This window comes from Phalacrocorax aristotelis, chromosome 3 (genome assembly GCF_949628215.1).
Source record: "Phalacrocorax aristotelis chromosome 3, bGulAri2.1, whole genome shotgun sequence".
Lineage (NCBI taxonomy): Eukaryota > Metazoa > Chordata > Aves > Suliformes > Phalacrocoracidae > Phalacrocorax > Phalacrocorax aristotelis.
Genome location: NC_134278.1, coordinates 97,429,518 through 97,449,054, shown reverse-complemented (window position 1 = coordinate 97,449,054; position 19,537 = coordinate 97,429,518). Strand labels below are relative to the sequence as shown.

Genomic DNA, 19,537 nt, shown 5'->3' with positions numbered 1-19,537 from the left:
TTTAGGGCAGATCATTGAGGAAAATCATACGTATGAGTGTAAGAGTAACATCAGTTTCCTATTTATGACCCCACTTGAGTGGTTGCTCTAAAACCACACAACAGCAGTAATGGACAAAAATCCCTCCCTAGTAATAACCATGTTTTTTTTTTTCCTCACAGTAATAATATTTTGTTTTAATGTTCTGCAAGTTTTATTCTCATTAAAAGTGCCTTTTAAAAAGTACTTATAAAAATCACCAGCATTTCCAGTAAATGCAAAATGCAAACCTGTAATACTTGACCATTAAAATGCTGCTAAAAATTATCATGGCAGTTCAAAAGTCTAAGAAAACTTGGCAAGTGGACCTATTTCTTTTTTCAATAACTGAGGGCAAAAAGGTTTCCTGAGTCCTCCAGGAATTTGACCTTGTCAGTTTATATATTTATTTTTACAAGGATGTTTGATATACACCTCTTTTGGTAGCAGCTTGGCTGAATTAAAACCAAAAAATATCACTTTAGGCTATTAATGCTGATTTGGCCAATAAACTATGTGCTGACAAAGAAAAGCACACCTATGTTTTCAATTTTGGAACTGACAGAAAGAAATGTCTATTAAAAATTTAAATTGACAGTTCTTGCTTTCTGTTTGGGTTCATATCAGATGCTGAATGTTTTTTCTAAGAAAACACATGAAAGAAAGACCAGACTGCTTAGGTCTCCGTGCCAGGGTACATACTCCATACTTTCCAAATAGCAGGCCTCCTTTTTCCTATCATCTATGTAGCAGAAAGCCTCTGAACAGTGCATGAGCCTGTATCATGTTCACTACTATTAACAGGAGCTGAGTGCAATATTCAATTTTTACTTCTTGGAAACCCTACCCTGTGCCCATAGCATTAAAAACATTCTTACACCTCCTTATGATTGATCCTGAAGTAGAATCTCTTGGTGATCTCACCGATGTACCAGATATTTAGTCTTCATTAAAGTCTTGGGAAAAAAAACCAAAAACAACCTTTTATGAATAGGGCTTAGCAGAGGTTTGATGGCAAGCATGGCAGGGATGTAATAATGATTGATGTAGTACCTGAAGGATAAAATAAGAGATAGACTGAACCTTGAGAAAAATATGCAAATAACTATGAATATTACTATAGAAATGTAGCAGAAGGGACTACTGGTAGCTACCTCTTAAAAAGGTAAGTCTCCAGTATGTAAAATTAAAGGGGGGAAAAGGCAAAACAAACGACAATGGATATAACTTTCAATTATGACAGAACACAGCAATAAGAATATTTTCTTTTCTTCCACTACGTTATTTGTTCTGGGCAACAGCATAATTCACGTTCAGCATCCTCCCTAGAGACTTAAAGGAAATCAACTCCTTATCAGGACATTTCAATATTATATGTTTGAGTATTCTTTCAGTCCATAGCCTGTGTGGTATTTCCAGCAACACTGGTGCAGTCCCAAAGATCAGAATAGCCAGCGGTGACAGATCTCTATGGATGAGCTGTCCCTTCCTGAATGCAGCACGCTGGAGCCCACAACACATTTCACACTGGTGAATGCACATGACACTGCTCCCCACAAGAGATGGGGCAGAACCACGCTGCTCGGCTCACAAGCACAGGACTCTCAAAGGAGCCTTTCCTCTGCCGGGGTGGAAGAGCAGGAGCATTCATGTGCGGCACCTTGGGATCCACCACTTCACGCACGCTCATTTAAACCCTCTCAAGCCCCACAAAACACTGATGGAGCAGAGCTCGAGCATGTGCAGACTATTGCTGCAAGGCTCTCAAAACCTCCTTTTGCACCATATTCATAGTAGACCTCACTGATTCCTTCTGACTCCAGAACATCCGCGAAGGGACCAAGGAACTTCATCCTTTCTGCACAAGCACAATAGGGACAAAATATGACCCAGCCTTTAAGCAGGCTGCCTGCCACTTATGTTTGAGTTTGTTCTGACCCAGAAGCATTTTCAATTTAGGGAAAGGACAGCTTCATAACTAATTTTTTTCACCCAGCAATATTAGGCCCAATATTTTGATAACATGATTTACAGCTACAACTGGTTGACTAGTCTACAGTTTCTGGATTTGTAACAAAATTACTTCAACAAAACAAATTCAAAATCGGATGTTCTCCTTATAAACTCACCGCATGGGGTACAAATGCCAGAGCATTAAACAAATTAACTTTGGCAATGCGATAAGCTTGCGTGAGAAGCATAGGGTTAATTAAACCTGTTAAGAATCAGAATAAAATCTGGTGTCTCTCCAGTTTCACCAGAAGTTATTCTAACAAGTTATCTACTGTCTTTGCTGCGCCCTTGCCTAGATCAAGTTATCTTTTGCTTTTTTATCGAATGAAGAGAGGTGGTTTAGCTCGCTGAGGAAAAAAAATGTAAGAAATACCTCTAAGCTGCAGATGATCTGGGAGAGCTAACCTATGACATGGAGCTCGTTCCATCTTGTTGCTCTGAACTTCTGAGGATTTGAAAAGGATTTTTCACCATTGAAATCAAGTTAATAGAGTCAGAGATAAGTTTCAGGGGTGCGATAAAGTTAATTCCCCACCTGTCCACATCTTGTCATATATCCCTTGACTTACCAACAGCCTGTCTCTGAGTCTAGGAATTGGTGGTGGTGGCGGGGAACAGTGACCAAGAGCAGAGGAGCATGCAGCCTCAGTGAGCAACTCGACAGCAGCCACTGATCAAGAGGTCAGTCATTTGTCCATTCTGACATGCAGGGATCCAACACTGTGGTGGTTTAGGTTTGGTTTTTTCTGTTTGGGTTTTTTTTGTGTGTTTTTTTTTTTTTTCCAACCAACAGTTAGCAAAAAACCCCAAACAAACAAAAAACCTAAAACAACCCACACCAACCAGGCTCAAATGCTTATACCAGCTGCATGAAATTCACTGTTAAGGTGGGTTTTGAAAGTTCATGCATTATTTCATGCTCACATCTACTGACTTCCCCTTCTAAACTGCAAGGGAAGAAGGAAATATGTTGACTAAACCCTGTCATCTTGTGTTAATAAAAAGCATCATGCACTGCTTCAGTTAGATCCTTCTGACAATCTCATGACTGAATATTTCTGAGAACTTATCTCTAGAAGGTCCGTTTACTTTGTGTCACTACTTCTGATTTTCTAACCAATTTATCTATAGAGATGTAGGAGGAGTGTAAAATTTATATAGAGGACACCACTACGTATTAAATGCACTAAATGGAAATTCCTTCCCCATTGAGAACTTTATAACTAGGGTAATGAAATTTTTATCAGGTCGTAACTTAGAAGATTAGAAGACTGGTAGCACATTACTCTCAAAATCAAATCTGATTAATGTTTAATTGTAGCAATGCGCAGAGTTATTAATTAGGTGTACTTTCTATGACTCATAAATAGCTATTAAAGAAAAAGCAAGAATAATTTGAAAATTAACATGAAGAGAATGTTATACTTGAGTGGAGTGGTAAATTATAATTAAACTGAATGGACCTTGTGAAAATAATAGAAATTGTCATCCAATATAATAATTTTGATACATAGTGCAGTTATAACACATTTTCTAGCAATCAAGTCTGACACTTTTTCCTCAGAATATTTTTTTTTTGTGCAAAAGCCACAGGTGTGAATTAAAAATTCATTTATGCTTTTCAGAGAGAATCACAGGGCAGATCTTAAAAGCAGTACATCCATTTGGTTCTTACTGTACAACTGAAGCATTCATGCATGCACTGAGACAGACTTTGTTTAAAAGAGGATCGCAGCTAAGGCTCTGGATATGTATATTCAAAGAAGTGTTGTGATTAAACTTCAAGCTCTGTACTCTTGCACCTTGCACTTTGTTGTTTTTTTTAAATGAACAATCCTCAAAGTCATATAGGGGTTAGAAATCTTGTTTCAGGCCTGCACTTCTCCAGTGAGATGCACTTTTCTGCTACATTTGTTACTGAGATGGTGGCTAGGCATATTTTCACTGCTCGTTCCCCTTCCAACGGTCCTGCAAAACCAGTTTTATTTCCATTATCAGAAGATGCAGCTTACACTGTATTCCTTAAAATACTAACACTACTACTAAATAAGTTCCTACTCGTGATGACCTTGCAGGAAAGGTTGAAAACATGACCAAGAGTTACTAATATCAGAAGGATATAAAATGAATTCACCTTTTCTACTAATTTTATGCCAACATAACAAACCTTAGATATCTACTTTTGACATGAGCTATGTTTTCTAAATTTATTTTAACTAACATATTTGAAATTGGAATTAGCTTCTACCGTACTGCTCTGGAATAACAACAGAAAGTAGAAATACATAATCTTGTGTCTTATGAAGAGGGGAAAAAAAAAAAAAGTAAAAAGGGCATTAAACAACTTATCCGGTCTAGGTCTAATATTTTTGTGTAATTTCTTACAATTTAATTTCTGTCATTTTTAAAAGCCTAATACTGTAATCAAAGAGAGGGTGAGTAAATGGTGTTAAGATGTAAAATTTTCATTCAAGAAATAAAGTTAACAGGGCAGTGATGCAACACTGAACAAACAAATTTGCCTTGCTGTTTCCATTTAACACTGAGATTAGTAACTAAAATTAAGGAGCTGCATGTTGGCCAGGCGATCCTCTGGATTACATACCACTAATACTTGAACCATTTTTTTATTGTTACGATGCAACAAAAAAGTATTATGTGGCAGGTGCACAATCAGAAATAGAAACGTTTACATTTCTTAAAAGCCTGAAATGCACATGCATGCAAACTCCGAATAACAGGTATCTATTATACACTGAGTACATGCTGCACTAGAAATATCTTGGAAATTAGTAAAATATAATGAAGCATTGACATAGTCTTCATCAAATGAATATTTTAAACTGTCAAGAATCTATCAGATTTAATACCAGCTTTTAAAGGACTCTCCAGTTACAGCCCATACTTATTTATTTTCTATTAGGAGGAGGATGTGAGGTGAGGAAAAAGTGACCAAAATGTTCTGCATGGACAGTGACGTGAATTTTCTCCATTTACACTCATGCCATCACAAATACCCTCTTAATAGCATGATATCCAATAGAAACCAAACTCAACTACTTGGCTCTCTATCTTATTTTAAAGCCTTAAAATACTTACAGCAGGAATTCATAATGAGCAGGCAATACAATGGGCAGCTGCGGCTAGCTTTTAAAAGGTTATTTATTCTTAAACCATTAAAAAACATCTTTCACCTATGTACTAATGCTTCTAATGCATTAATTTTTTGTTAGAATTACTAGATATTTTGGAATTTTTATAACAAGTGATTGATACAGAGAATCATTATGTTGCATGTGTTTTCCTGGGGGTGTTAATAAATCAAGCAAATATGATACAGAATCCAGATTTTAAATCTCTCAGCTGGCTAGAATTATGAATACAAAAACCACCTGCATAAACCTCTTCTACAGCTAAGGAAACACCCTCTACAACGTTCAAGAGATTGTTTCACCTAATTGCTCTCTCTTTTCAATCACTACAGTGCAGTGTCATCACGTCCCTTGTCCACATCTCCAGACGTATTCAATTGTGCTAAGGAGACATAATAAATTCAGTGGTACTAAGGGATTTAGAAAAGGTTTTGGCCTTTGGAAATGTACAGTGAGTTCTAGGAAATGTGAATATGCCATGCTTCATGTTAAGAGCTGGTGCACAGTGACATTTTTCTTTTAATATGTCCCTAATATTGTGCAACTGTTGCAGTGCTCTCCTAGTTCCTTGCCTCCTGCACTTCTAAATTATTCCAGAAATGACAGTTAGGAATTCTTTTCATTTCTTTTGACAAGATATAAAGTAAATCTCTATCCTGAATTTTTATTGGAGATGTTTCAGCCAACTTCCAAAAGAGAGTCCTTGCTATATGGATCCTGAATTTAGCAACAACAAGCAACAGCAATCAGGACTATAATGACCATAAAATAAAGAGGACCATTTTGTCATCAATATACAGATGATGTGTTTTCATTAAGACTGGTTAGAAAACAATTTCTTTCGTAAATACTAAATAAAAAAGAAATTTTTGAAAACCTTCTCCTTCCTGATATACAGCAGCAAACCCAGAAAATTTACATTTTTGGAAACACAGAAGGAAACAAAGGTTCAGTCACCAAGGCAATTCAAGAGTTGACATTAAAGTCCTCAAGCTACAGTGTGGGAGTCTGGATCAGGTCCCAGTCTGAACTAGGTGGGGAAAGGATTTGAATCCAGGTTTCTCCCAGTCCCACTGAAGTCAGCAGTAATTGGTTAGTGGTACTGAAGAATGAGTCCTTTTGCCTTCGCTTGTACATTGAATCCCAGTCCTAAAGATCTTCTACATTCCAGTTTCCATTGAGAAATGAGACTGGAAAAACATCATTTTCTAACCTACATAGCACAACTACCTAGAGAGAGATCACCGAATTCTCTCCTTCTGCATCCAACCCCTGGCAGTGAACCGAAACACGTGGTCAGTTACTAAATGGGTAGCTCTTGATTTTCACCCACAAGGGTTAGGTTTGGTGGTTTTAACCTATATTAGATCAAAATAACAGAGGTTTGAAAACCCATGAAGTTTTTCCTGAGTTAGGTGCATGTGCTTAAAGTGGAGGAAAAAAACCCAAGTATTAGCATCCCACCTTAATCATTTATAAAAGAGCCAGCCAAGCAGTAGCAGAAAAGCCCACTAACTTCCTAAAAATCAGCATTAAGAGTCAAGGCACTGCTATTACCTCCCCAATAGGACCTAAGGGATGAGTATCAGCTTTTCCCTTGATACCATACTTTAGCATCGCTCGGAACCAGTCAGGCCCACAGGCGAGCACAGCAGAGCAGGATGAAGGGAAGGCTCCACCACCTTCTCTACCTCCTCAAGTGCTTCCATGAATATATGTTGCTTTCTCTACACCCTCTAACTCACTGCAGGTAAGTAACTTGCTTGTTACTAGCAACTCTCTTGCAATCTAACACTAAAAATTTTAAAAACACTCCAAGTCAGTAAGCCTTCTAAAGCACAGGCTTACATGTGAAAAATTCAGATGCAGAAGTCAATCCTGTCTATAATTTCAAAAATTACTAACAATGCAGGGAACGTTTCTGATAATCACTCTATGAGTAGTATGTGCGTGGGAGAACATGATTCACGCAAGACCATTTCCCTGTCTCGATTTTTAGTGTTAATGTACATTATAGAAAAAATGCAGCACGAATCTCTCAAATATTTTCAGTAAGAAAAGGAAGGACTATAGAGAACCAATTAGATTTGCCAGCAAACCAATAGTGTTTGTGACTGGTGCCTCTGAGGGTCAAAAGTAATAAATTTGTCATGCACTAGTATTCCTGATATTACACCTGTGCCACAGGATAGTGAAGATTAATATCATAATTAGAAATGCTGAACAACATCTCCATTACAAGACAGATAAAGTGACAATCCTGACAGTCACAGCAACAATTTTGTTCATCGTTTTTCTTCCAACTTGATGAAAGGACATACATTATCAGCTTGGATGACTTCTATATTTTGGGGCAACGAAGCAAATCCATGACCTACCTTTGTGACTGCAGAAGTACAAAATAGCTGGTGAAGCTGCATGACACAACTTCGGGAGAAAGGGGCTAGAAAGTAGGATTAAAGGATGGGGTGACACAAGTAGGGGAGGCATACCTCCCTTGGCACAGAAGGAAACACATGCTCATTCTCTACTGCACATGGCTGACAGCAGAAAAAGAGCAATGCTACTGATTCACATCTAAGCAGACCCCCATCAGCTGTCACTGCAAAGTGATAACCCAAAACCCAAGCCAGATGAGTCCAGACTATGTTCCTGCGGATGCAGCATGGCTGGTGCTCAGGGCAATACCCTGATTTTGCTCACGAGGAAACCCCAGAATACAGTCTACTGACAAAGGCACGTACAGAGTTTCAAGATTTAGTCCCAGAGAACACCAAGAAGATAAAGCCTCTTACATGCTTAAAATATACTGAGCTTTTATGATATGAGCCTGAAGTTGCGACAACTGCTAATAGCTAAAGGAGATTTTACTGAACAGTCTCTTAAAACCATTAGAATGCTTCATCACAAATAGCCACTAGTGTTAAGAAACCAGACAGTCTATTTTAGCAATGAAACAGGAAAGCTTATCTTCTGTGATTTGTGAGTGATTATTATCTTTTAGATTATCTGCATGCACCATTGTGACAAGGAAACTTAAAAAAACCACATCACACAGCTGTGCAGCTGTATCTGCAGCCAGTGAACTGGCCAAATAGCTCCAAAACCTGAAAAATAAGTTCACCCCAATTGCACATTATTCTTGCAATATAATCAAATGGGTTTTGATCAGTAACCTATTTAGCCCATTTGGGTTATTTTGGATTTGCACCAGCGTGGTTCAAATTACCTCACTACTCCCACACAGCAACCAAAACAAACACTTGCTAACATTTGAGAGGTGGGCGAGGAAGGCAAAGCTAGTTCCATCACCACCACCTTTCCCACAAGCTGAAGAGGGGGCACACGCCACAGGCAGTGAAGAACACACCAGCAGGCCTTCGCTTGGCCAGAGCGCAATTCTCAGATGCACAGATTCAAATTTCTTTCCTGCATATAGCAGCAAAGCAGCTGGCTAGTGTTAAACAAGAGGGGATGTTGATATAGCAAAGGAAGAGCAAGTTCTACCTTTTGCTGCTACACACAGTCTTCGAGTTTGCTGATGACATTAAGACCAATGGATGTTGAAAGAAAATGCTTAGCAGCAGCTTCCTCTCTCCCTTAAACCTTAAATCACTCCTGGAGCTAAGCCTTCCAGTTAAAAACAGCAGAATAAATGGGAGTGTACAGCTTAAGAAGACATCACTCAATGGCAACAGCAAGTACATCTAGGTTAACTTTAGGAAATACAAACATCAGAAATCTTCATCACATTCCCATCACCAATAGGAGTGTAATCTCAAATAGCGCCTGCCTGTGTAACCTGCTCCATCAAACATAGCTGGAAATTTTTTTCCAATAACCGATAGCATTATTTCAAATTAAACCAACTATTTCTTACTTTATTCTGCCAGACAGGCAAAACAAATTAACCACAGTCCTGTTTATAACAACCTATATATATTAAAAAAGAGTTTTCATGTCCAGTCACTCCCTCTCTTCTCTTTTATAAGCAAAACAGAGCCCATTCCTTCATTTTCTTATTAGGAACTATGTGTTAATTAAACTAGAGTATGTTGCTGGCTCCTTTACTTAATTTGGTTACCTCCTTTTCAAAGCTGACGCCCAAAACTGGACATAGTTCTTCAGCTACAGTCCCAGCAGTACTGAGTGAACAATTATCTTCTTGGCCTCCTCTGCCGCCCCACAAGTTGTCAATACATCCCCAGACCGATGCCTGTCTGTCTCTGAAGCAAATTGCAATCAGCTGTAACTTCCCAATCTTTTCTGTAGAACTGCTTCTTGGCCACAATTATTCCTCATTTTATAGCTGTGCGTTTGATTTTTCCATCTTAGGTACAAACCTCGGTGCTTTCCTTTGTAGAAATTCATCTTCCTGATTTCAGACTATTTCTTCAGTTTATCAAGCTCATTTTGAATTTTAATCAGTTCTCCAGAGTGCCTGCAACCCCTGTCTCCCCTCCTCCCACACTAGCACAGCTTGGTGTCATCATGTACCACACTACAGCTGTGACAAGGAGACATGATAGTGATTTATTTTTTTTAGTTTGAATACGCAGTGAAAAGCAAGTAGGAAGAAAAGAAAATCAATGCCTTGAGAATGTCAGTTTAAATATCCAGTAAAATGTTAAAAAAGCAGATTAGGAATAGAAACTCAGAAATCTTAAATATCTTCCAAAGGAGCACATCAGCTGAGCACAATGCTGTGACTAGTTTTTAGCTCTGGGGAAGACACCGCCCATTAATTTAGCCCTTGGCAGCACCTACCTTTAACTATATAACCACACGAATAAGGAATAGGAAATATAACCAAGGGAGTTTCTGCATTTATTTATGGACAACATAATAGGGCTTGGATAACATAATTCTTGCAGCACTTTTAGTCTTGTTCACATCTTCATTATATCTTTCCTGGAAACAAATATCCAAATCGTATAGTCGAGGTTTCATTATCTACTCTGTATTATCCTGCCATTTTTTAGAATATATTACATGCATGGCCATCTTAATTTAGCCTCAGAGTATATACTCAGGTGTTTTTCCAGACAAACAACTAGAAGATTGGAAAGTCTTGCAAAATGCTCCTATGAATTGTTCCATGGAGAGCAAATCTAGAAGCACCAAACAACCACAGCATCCCATGGCACTATTACAGCCAAGAGTTATTGCTCACTGTGCAAAGAGACTTGCAGGCATGTACACAAAATCTGGCAATTAAAAACAAATAAAAATCCCCAGACTTGAAGCCACCTCCAAAAAACAGCATAGCTGCTGTCTGACAAGCAACCTGTGCATGCAGATATATGCTACCTGCTAAAACCCAAGTCTTTTCAGATCAAAGGCTGACAATTTTGCATTAAAACGTACCTTATATTAGCTTTATTAGGAATTTCATAGTGCTTCCACTAAAAAGTCAAAACCCCTCTTGCTTTCAAAACAAGCAGTACAGAATTCCCTTGACTTTTTCTGTTTGCTGAATAGCAAATCAAAACACTACAGAAACTTGGGATATCAGGGAAGGCTCTCTGGGAAGGAAATAAAACAAAACCAACTTGTCAAATGGGACTCCCTGCTGCTGCATACCATGTGGTGCTCTAGTGAGCTGCATCTGTTCAGCTATTAAACATAGTGGTGAATATGATACCGACAGCAGTGACATTATCAAATATGCTGAGTGGTTATTAAGGCTCTATAGCATAGTCTTTTCACTTTTTATTTTAATTGTTACAAGTTACTATAAAGTAGCTTCATGTATGATAATGCTCTTTGTGCTTGTCCCTAAAAGCGAAGGCACTGGTACATAATCCACAGCGAGTCTTAAAAGCTCCATCTGCTGTGCAAAGGAAAGGCTGAGTACTTTTGCTCCAGGAACTCTCTCTTGTTCCCTGGAATTCACTGGGTCAGGAAAAAAACCCAAAACAACCTGTATAGAGAACAAGAAGTCTTCGGGACATTAATGGGGTTTCACTGTGAATAGGAAGAATACCGTCTGTAGCATTCAGTGTGTAGGCAGTGAGTCACAAGTCCACCAAGGGTGAGGGACTGAACAGAAAATAAGACGACCTTCCAGCCCCAAAATGGAACATGATGAGATCCGTTGCGGGTGTAATGCTTCAACCCCATCCTTCAATCCAGAGGCTTGGGGTGAAGAGGGGTACCTGACTCAATAGCAGAATATGCAGAGGGAAGACTTCCCAGTCCCAGTGAGTAGCTTTTCCTAGACCACAGAGGGTGTATAATGCTGCAGCAGCAAGCATGATTTACATCTCCCTGAAGGAATATATGTGCTTACATTTGGTCCTTGACTTAACATAGATTATTACCTGCAAATTCTAGCACAAGAAGTTAAAGCCACGTTAGTAGTTTCATGCTGATGCACTGAAGGCTTCAGGATAATTTCACACAGAACAGGCAAAACTGAAGGACCTGTGTCTTTCCTTTGTTCTTTGGCACAACTTACTCAATGTAATCTAGGTAATTATCAAAAGCCAAGAAATGCATGAGTCGGTTCCTTCAGCTAGTCCACCCTCTGGAGCATCAGGATGTTTCAGTGTAAATGGCCTTTTACAAACAGAGGGGTATTTAAGCCTCTCCAAACATTTACCAGGAAAACTCACCTGTTATTAGTGGGATTGTTACATTAAGCATAAACCACCAGAATATTGGCAATATCAGTTCATTAAATCCTTATCCTGTCTGTTATTGTTGCAGAAATTCTTGGAACCAGCATGATCTAAGCAAAAAACCAGAAGAGATTTAACAGTGGCAGCAGCCCACCATCGAAAAAGAAGAATCACTGTTAGATTGATAGGGAAGGCAAATATCATATACCTATGGTTTCTGCTGGGAGAGAAAGGAAAAGGCTGCTCAGTGATATGCCAGTAGTGGAGATGCACTGATGTCAAGCATGTCATGCTCAGGTAAGAGAGAAAATGATTAAACAGCATAGGCATGTTACTGAAAAGCAGATGAAGATATAGTTGGTAACCTGGGTTTCAGGAAATCCAGATAAATTCCCTGCCCTGGCTTTATATCCTGCATGACCCCAGTGCAATAAGTTAGTGAGACTGTAGAAGTTAAATAGATAAATTGGATGAAACTAGGAACCAGGCCCAGTGTGTTCAGTTCTGCTGTCTGATACACCAGATTAAATTCACTGATTTTTACTATAGGTACTCCTCACCGATACTGGTGTAAGTGAAAAGTGAGAAAGGCCCAAGATGATAAAACAATCTGGAAGGAAAAAAGCAAACTAGCTTTAAATATTAAAACAAGTTTCCAGTTTGGTGATGACACTGAGGCATCACAGAGCAAAACCTGGATTAAATAAGTGGTCTAATTAACTAATTGTGAGTTACAATTAAGGTAGTATCGCACAAAACCAGAACAGTATTAAGATGAGCTTTCCTTATTAGCGCAAAGTGATTAACTATAATAGCAATGTTTACTTAAACAAATGCCTGAAGCAAAACAGCAGGCTCTGTAAAATTGCCTCTGTACCTTTTACCTTCCAGCAGGAACTTTCTGGCCTGATGCAGATCCTGCTCATACTTATATTTCATGCAGTTTCGTCAGACAAATTAATAGTGGAAGTGGTGGGATTAGAATTATTTGGAGTTAAGATCAGAACCTGTTCAGGCCACCAGCAGCACTTTTCCCCTAGCCTTGTTCTGCATCAACAGGCTAATCAATCTGGTATTAAAAATGATGCTGTTCATATTGCATGCTCACTGAAAAACTGCTACACTGGTACTTTGTGCTGCAGTGCACACTATATCCTTATCTGCACTTAGAGCTCATAAATTTAAAAGACAGGGAGTTAATGGGCCAGATCTTGGGTTCTGGCTTATATTCATAAGAAACAAACCTTGATCTGTCCTGTGCAATCCTGGCCCTCTTTCAATGGGTCACAGCGATCTGAGAGTCACTCTCTCTTATTCAAGCTGCCATCAGGAGCTAAAAGCACAGTCTAGGATACTCTGAAAGTGATGCCATTGCTCAGGTCAGTCTTTTTTTTTCCTAACTATACAGTGTAAGCCCAAAGTGCCTACAGCCTGCCTGCGCCCTGCTCTGTCATGGCTTCTAACACACTGAGTACACATGCCTTCCACTTGGTTTTGAGCCAGGCATGCCTAGCAGGGAGGAGGGAGTGCAAATCTTTCTGTGCTTTTCTAAAATTAGATGAGAACTAGGCAGTAACAAGTTAGGAAATATTATCAGGGCTGACTCTATTATATTACTAGATATAACAAAGCGTATATGCTTAATAAAAAGTACAATAGATATAATAAGCAGAGAAGTACCCAAGTAGGATAGGTAGACAAAAGTGGCTAGCTCTTGGAAGTGACCCTCAATCATCCAGAGCTCTCATTCTCCAAATAATCACAATAATTTCCTATGATTTGGTGCTTCATCCTTTGGGTGATCAGTCAGCTTTCAGTGAACATCTCAACTGTTCTGCTATTGCAAATAGTCAAGTATTCTTTAAATCTTAATAAGGTTGCTAAAATACCTGATAAATTTTTCATCAGCTCTTTTTATACATAGCAATGTTCTCGAAGAGTTGGTGCCAAGTTATTGAAATATCTGTAACCTTCAGATGCAAGGATGTTGGCTAGTAACCAGTGCAGGGAATTTTGGACTAAAATTAGACCGGGACGGGTCTAAAACATTAATCGGAGAATATAATGTTAACTGGGAGAGGTGCTGTTACGGAGGAATGAAGGGCTGTTTATTTATCTGTACATTATAAACTAATTCTCCCTCCTCCTTTCTGAAGCCAGAAACTTGGTATTTATATGTAAAAAACCTAGTCACAAAAGGATATGTCTCCTAATTTGGCCACATGCTTATTTGCTTTGTTCTTGCTGCTTTGGTTCTTTAGTTAAACAGAACTAATCAATGGTCCTCATTGAGAAGTTCTTCCATGTGAGTGCACCATACAGTCACCATCTGCAGTGACTCCTCGGTTCCTTTAGCTATACGGTATGCCTCATTCTGTGGGAAAGAAAAGGTATGCAATCACTGAGATGTCTGGAGGTTGCCACCTGCTTTCACTGGGATTCACTGGGACTGCAGAATATGCACAGCACATAAATTTGTGTTGGAGGACACGGCAGAAAAACAACGTAGGAAACAAGGGAAAGGGAAGAGAAAGAAAGAATCCTTGAAAATAAGACTGGACATAATCCATACAGTACGTCAGAGCTTTAAAAGTAACAATGTAAAAAATAAGAGCTGCTTTATGAAGAGGTCATGAGTTCTATGTTTATGTTCTCTTCTTTTGCTGGATCAAAAGTCCCATTCACGTACAGTTTGCAACAGTAAAATCAAAAGTAGGCTTGCCATCAAATTCAATGACAAAGTTTCGGATCTTAAGCAGTTCAGCCAACAGATGGATTCCATTTACAGTGTAATCTTGAGATATGCAAGATCAGAAGGGATCTCAGAGTCTACAATCTGGTCCGCAAGATCATTTTCTACAACACCATGGCTACATACAATTCTTTCCATATTGCTATCAGACGATTCTAATATATGTGGGGCCACCAGAAGTGTTTTAAATATCTACTCACTCTCAGCCAGGCTCTACATCTTTGCCAGAAGAAAGCACCTCAGGATATTCATCAGTGTTGAGGACTGGAGCATTTTGTGACTGACACATGGTATTTTAGCTGAGAATTTAGGTCCTACTGATTGAGCAAATTTTCTCTTGCCAAGGGGCTGGCATGTGGTGACCCTGTCACAGAGCATGTTTTTTGGGAAGGAAGCTTTTATCCTCCCAAAAGCACGAGAAGAGTGGGATGCATAAAGGAGTTATTATCTGGGTAGAGGAAGAAGTGAGAACTTCTATTTATCCCAAGACAGAGGAAGGAGATGAAAGGAGTTGCCTCCCTCAAGCACATTTCTAGGCTGGAGAAGCAGGAAATCACAGCTGGGAGATTAGGCTTGCCACACTGGCATAATAGACCTTCCATGCCAGCATCAGGATTTCTCCGTGCAGCACTCCATGATGGCAGTCACAACCAAACTGTTTAATTGTATCAGCTGTCCGAATTCCATTAATATTTTTCATAGAGTTAGGTATCAGTCTGTTCCATGCCAGAATTTACCTATTTCCATAACCTCCTCTCAGCAATTTGGCCTGTTCATGAGAAGAACAGTGCACGGTTAACACTGTGGAGAGTATTCAAGGTGAGGCATTAACAAGCAGCTTATATCATAAAATCCCTTTTCAGGATTTTTTTAATCTATGTCTCTGCTAATACAAAAGAATAACTTAATTGCATGTTTTCAAGGTATGGCTTGGCCATTTCAGTGATTTATTTATTTTCTTTCCTACAAACTTAGATCTTTAACCTGATCAGTGAGGTAAAGGATTGCTGCATTTAGGACAAATTCCCTAGATTAATTAATTGCTCCCATTCTAATTAACTTAATGGTTATGTACATTGAATTGCATTCTTACTTGCCTGTCTAGTCCCATAAATTATTCTATTTTGATTGTACTGCTTTCATTATTCAAACCCATAAGCAAGTCTGGAAATCTTTCTTTCATAGTAACTTTTCTTCAGTTTAAGGATTAACACATAGTCTGGTTGATGAGTTTTTTGTTCCCTAAAGAGAAGAACAATCACTGACCATAACAGTTAAACTTCCTATGGCATTTTCCATACACGTATATTAATGAGGAAAAAAAACCACCACAAATAAATATCATGTATATAACCATAATAAGGAAATAACAAATACTAGCAGAATTCTGGATTAGATAACATCAGCCTTAAGAAATTTTCTCAGGCCTCAAGGTAGCAGAATATTAACTATCACAACTCTGATAAACATAATGATCCAAAGTCCTTCCAGGGCTCAAGAGTGATCCCTGACACCCCCTTAGCCGATATAATGATGGCCTGATTTTCAGAGGTGCTGACTACATTCAGCTTCCATTGACTTTAGCCATTGATGTGCATGCTTAGCACTTCTAAAACATCAGATTTCCGAAACCTAGTTCTGGGGTGTTTTTTAGCCCTTCCTGGTCGAGAAGGAATTAATTTTAGATTCATACTGTTTCATGCATATACAAGCCACTACTGGCCTTACCAAATCTTTGCGTCACACATATATGTATAAAATAATAAGGAATTCTATATTTGAAAGATGATTATTAGAAGAAACATTATTCTGGGAATATTTCTTTTAAAGATTATTAAACTCTTCTTGGGAAAATTAATTAGCTCCCATACAAACCACTAAAATCAAAGGTATTTTTACCATCAATCTCATTAAAAGTACATCCAACTCTCTAGGCATTGATCTAAATACAACTAAATCAATAAGAATCTTTCAATTGATTTTCCATTAGGCATTAAGCCCAAGAAGTATTAAAAAGAGACTAACAAATTAATTTATCTGAAGACTGCCATTTTTTCTCTTGTACGCTCTAACACAGAAGTCTGATCCTCACCCGAGTTTTACTATTTCTGTTCACTTGAGGGAAGGTCATTATACTTGCATATATACTTGCATAAATGAAAATTATCTATATATTATGTATATATACAATTGAATCTAACAGAGTCAGCTATTAAAAGCCTGGTGCAGAAGAATACTGCATATGTATAACTAAGAGACAGAAGTAGGGGAGCAGGAAATGACAGTCCTTTTAAGTTTGCTAAAAGTTCCAAAAAATGAGTAGGAAAAAAGTTGAGAGGGACTTTTGCAGAATTTTCCATTAACTTAAAGCTGAAAAATCAAAACCCCCTTGATATTAACATTATTTTTTTTTACACAAAAGTCAACATTTCATTTGGAGATATTAAATACTTCCTGAGTTTATAAAAAATGATGTATATCATATACAAAAGCTGAATAAAGAGCTCAGAAAATGGGGAAGCATTAACTTCCTTTTAAACTAAGAGTATTTTTGAACTAAAGCTGAAAATACTCACAAAACCTTTCACTTGATTTTTATCCACATCTTCCTCATGGAAAAAGTTTCAAATGAAAAATGCCTTTCTCACAATATATATTTTAATAGATGTAGTATATAAATAGTTGGGACAAAGAGAACAAACTGAATTTATTCATGACCCAAACCCCAATTTTCTGTAAGGCATACAGTATTTCCTCTGCTATGACTGTTCACCTCAGTCATTAACGGTAACTCTGAAGGCTTCACAAACACTTTTTTAAAATCTCTCATGCCGGTAACACTGCATCTTCAGAGTATTTCAGGTTAATTGTGTTATACCTTGCATCTATTGATACTATCTGTCAATCATACTATACTTTTTCAGGTAACATGTAACTACATCTTTTAAAATAGTTCCTCATGCTTTCCCATCACAGAATTAACCTTATTGGTTTACATTTTCCCCATAGTAATTTTTCCTAATAACTTTAAAGAGAACGAAATAAAAATATCTACCATAAAATGTGCTGAGTTGAATTTCTTTTTATTTCTGTATGTTTACTATATTCTAGGTTGGATTGTCACTCTTCTCTCGCTGGAATTACAGGGTGTTTTTCCCCAGCTTCCCCCAGAAGAGGGTTAGGACAACATTCAAAATGCTGCTACACCTGCCTTATTCCTTATTTTAAACCTTAGGATGTTATAAGAGCCATCTTCACCACTTCACCTACTTCAGCAGATCCATATCTGTAACTGAGCTTAATTAGTAATTCCCCACCCTGCTTGAGATAACAGAAGTAAGCCCAGTTCAACTTAAATAGTTAGTGTACCATAGGCTGTGTGTCTTTTCTGGAATGCCAAAGCTGTAAGATCTGAAATGCTCTGCTGGCCTTATCCCCCATGAAACTTCTTGTTCTCAATTTCAAAATCAGCCCCAAACATACAAACAGCACACTGTTTTTGTGCTCGCAAACTACTTTGATTTTTAGAAGAAATGACACAAACAAGGAAGACACAGAAGCTGCTGACCCTTTCAATCAGGCATTCAAAATGTTACATTTTTTTAATTTAAAAGCTTTCATTTTAACAATGAAAAATGAAAACATGGCATAATTGATGCTTAAAACCATTTTTAAAAATGGTTGAAGTCTATTGATGGAAATCTATCCTTGTCTTCATTTTTAGAGCATTTACTACTTGTGCCACACAGGAGAATGCCAGTTTCCTATGCTACCAGCATTGCCAGAAAGAGCAATTTAACAGGATTTCTTAGCCCTTTGAGTAATACTTTTGTCTAACTTCACTTTGTTTCTCACCATAGAAAAGCTGGAAGCTCAAGGCAGCAACAGCACAGTGCCTGTGGAAGACAATGACACACACGCACACATATATATATGTATACATTTTTCTGCCCAATGACTTGGGAGAAGAGGGTGGGAAGAGAAGAGGTAGGAACAGGATTTACTGACAGAATTACCTAAGGGCTTTAGAAGTCAATGAAAAAGCCAAGCACAGAATTGCACACCGTGATTGACTGAACACTCTGTGAATAAGCTGCCGCCTTTTTCCATTTGGCATGGAGATGGATGTAGACCATGCCAAGAAAAGGGGAAAAAATAGGAGGATTTTAGTAATTCTCAGAGCTATCTGTCCTTCTTTTATCTGTCAACAGGAGAAGGAAGTGGCAGTAGACTTTTAGGCATGATATCTGTTTCCTTTTTAACTAGATCTCCCAGGAGAGACTGCACAGGAGACCACTTCCATAACAGAAGTCAAGTGATTGCTATGAAAACTAATTGCTGCAGTTTGGATGACTAAATCATATTAACATCCTCTTCTTGAAGCACAGGGATGCACATGTATCATACACACAACCAGTCCTGTTTTATCTAGGCTGCTATAGTACAGGTGGAGTTTTATAATAATCTGTCTTGGAATTTAAAATACTTGCATTGGAACTGTTAAGCATCTGGTAGGAACGCAGATTACACATTTTTTTTTAATATTTCTCATATTAACAATGATTATTTGGGGAGGTTAAATGATTACTTTAAATAAATGTGTTCCTAACCTAACACTAAAGCTGTGATTCAGATGATCAAGTAGCAATTTTCCAAATCAGAATTTGTTATGAGCTTGATTTCATTATTAGGTTTACATCATCTTTAAGTAAACAAAATAATAAGGAGGGCAAGCACACACTGAAGTACCATAATCAAACTTATAATTTCCTCTTCCATTTCTAGAATGAAGAAGGTTAAGAGCAAGCTACCTCATAGCTCTGTTCTGAAACATCCCAAAAAAGCACCCCTCCTCCCCCCAACATGCTAGTGAGGACTAGGATCTAAAATTTTTTAACTCAAAGCAATTGTTCCAAACTTTCTATGCCACCAATCTCCTGAAAATACACTTAAAACTTATCCTTACATATCTGTCCCAA

The 19,537-nt window shown here is 38.1% G+C and overlaps 1 protein-coding gene across 28 annotated transcripts in view; it reads right to left on the bottom strand.

Annotated features, from left to right (window-relative positions):
- The window catches only part of NRXN1 (neurexin 1), a 726,997-nt gene that overhangs the window by 198,127 nt on the left and 509,333 nt on the right, over window positions 1–19,537 (bottom strand). The gene's annotated exons all lie outside the window — the stretch shown is intronic.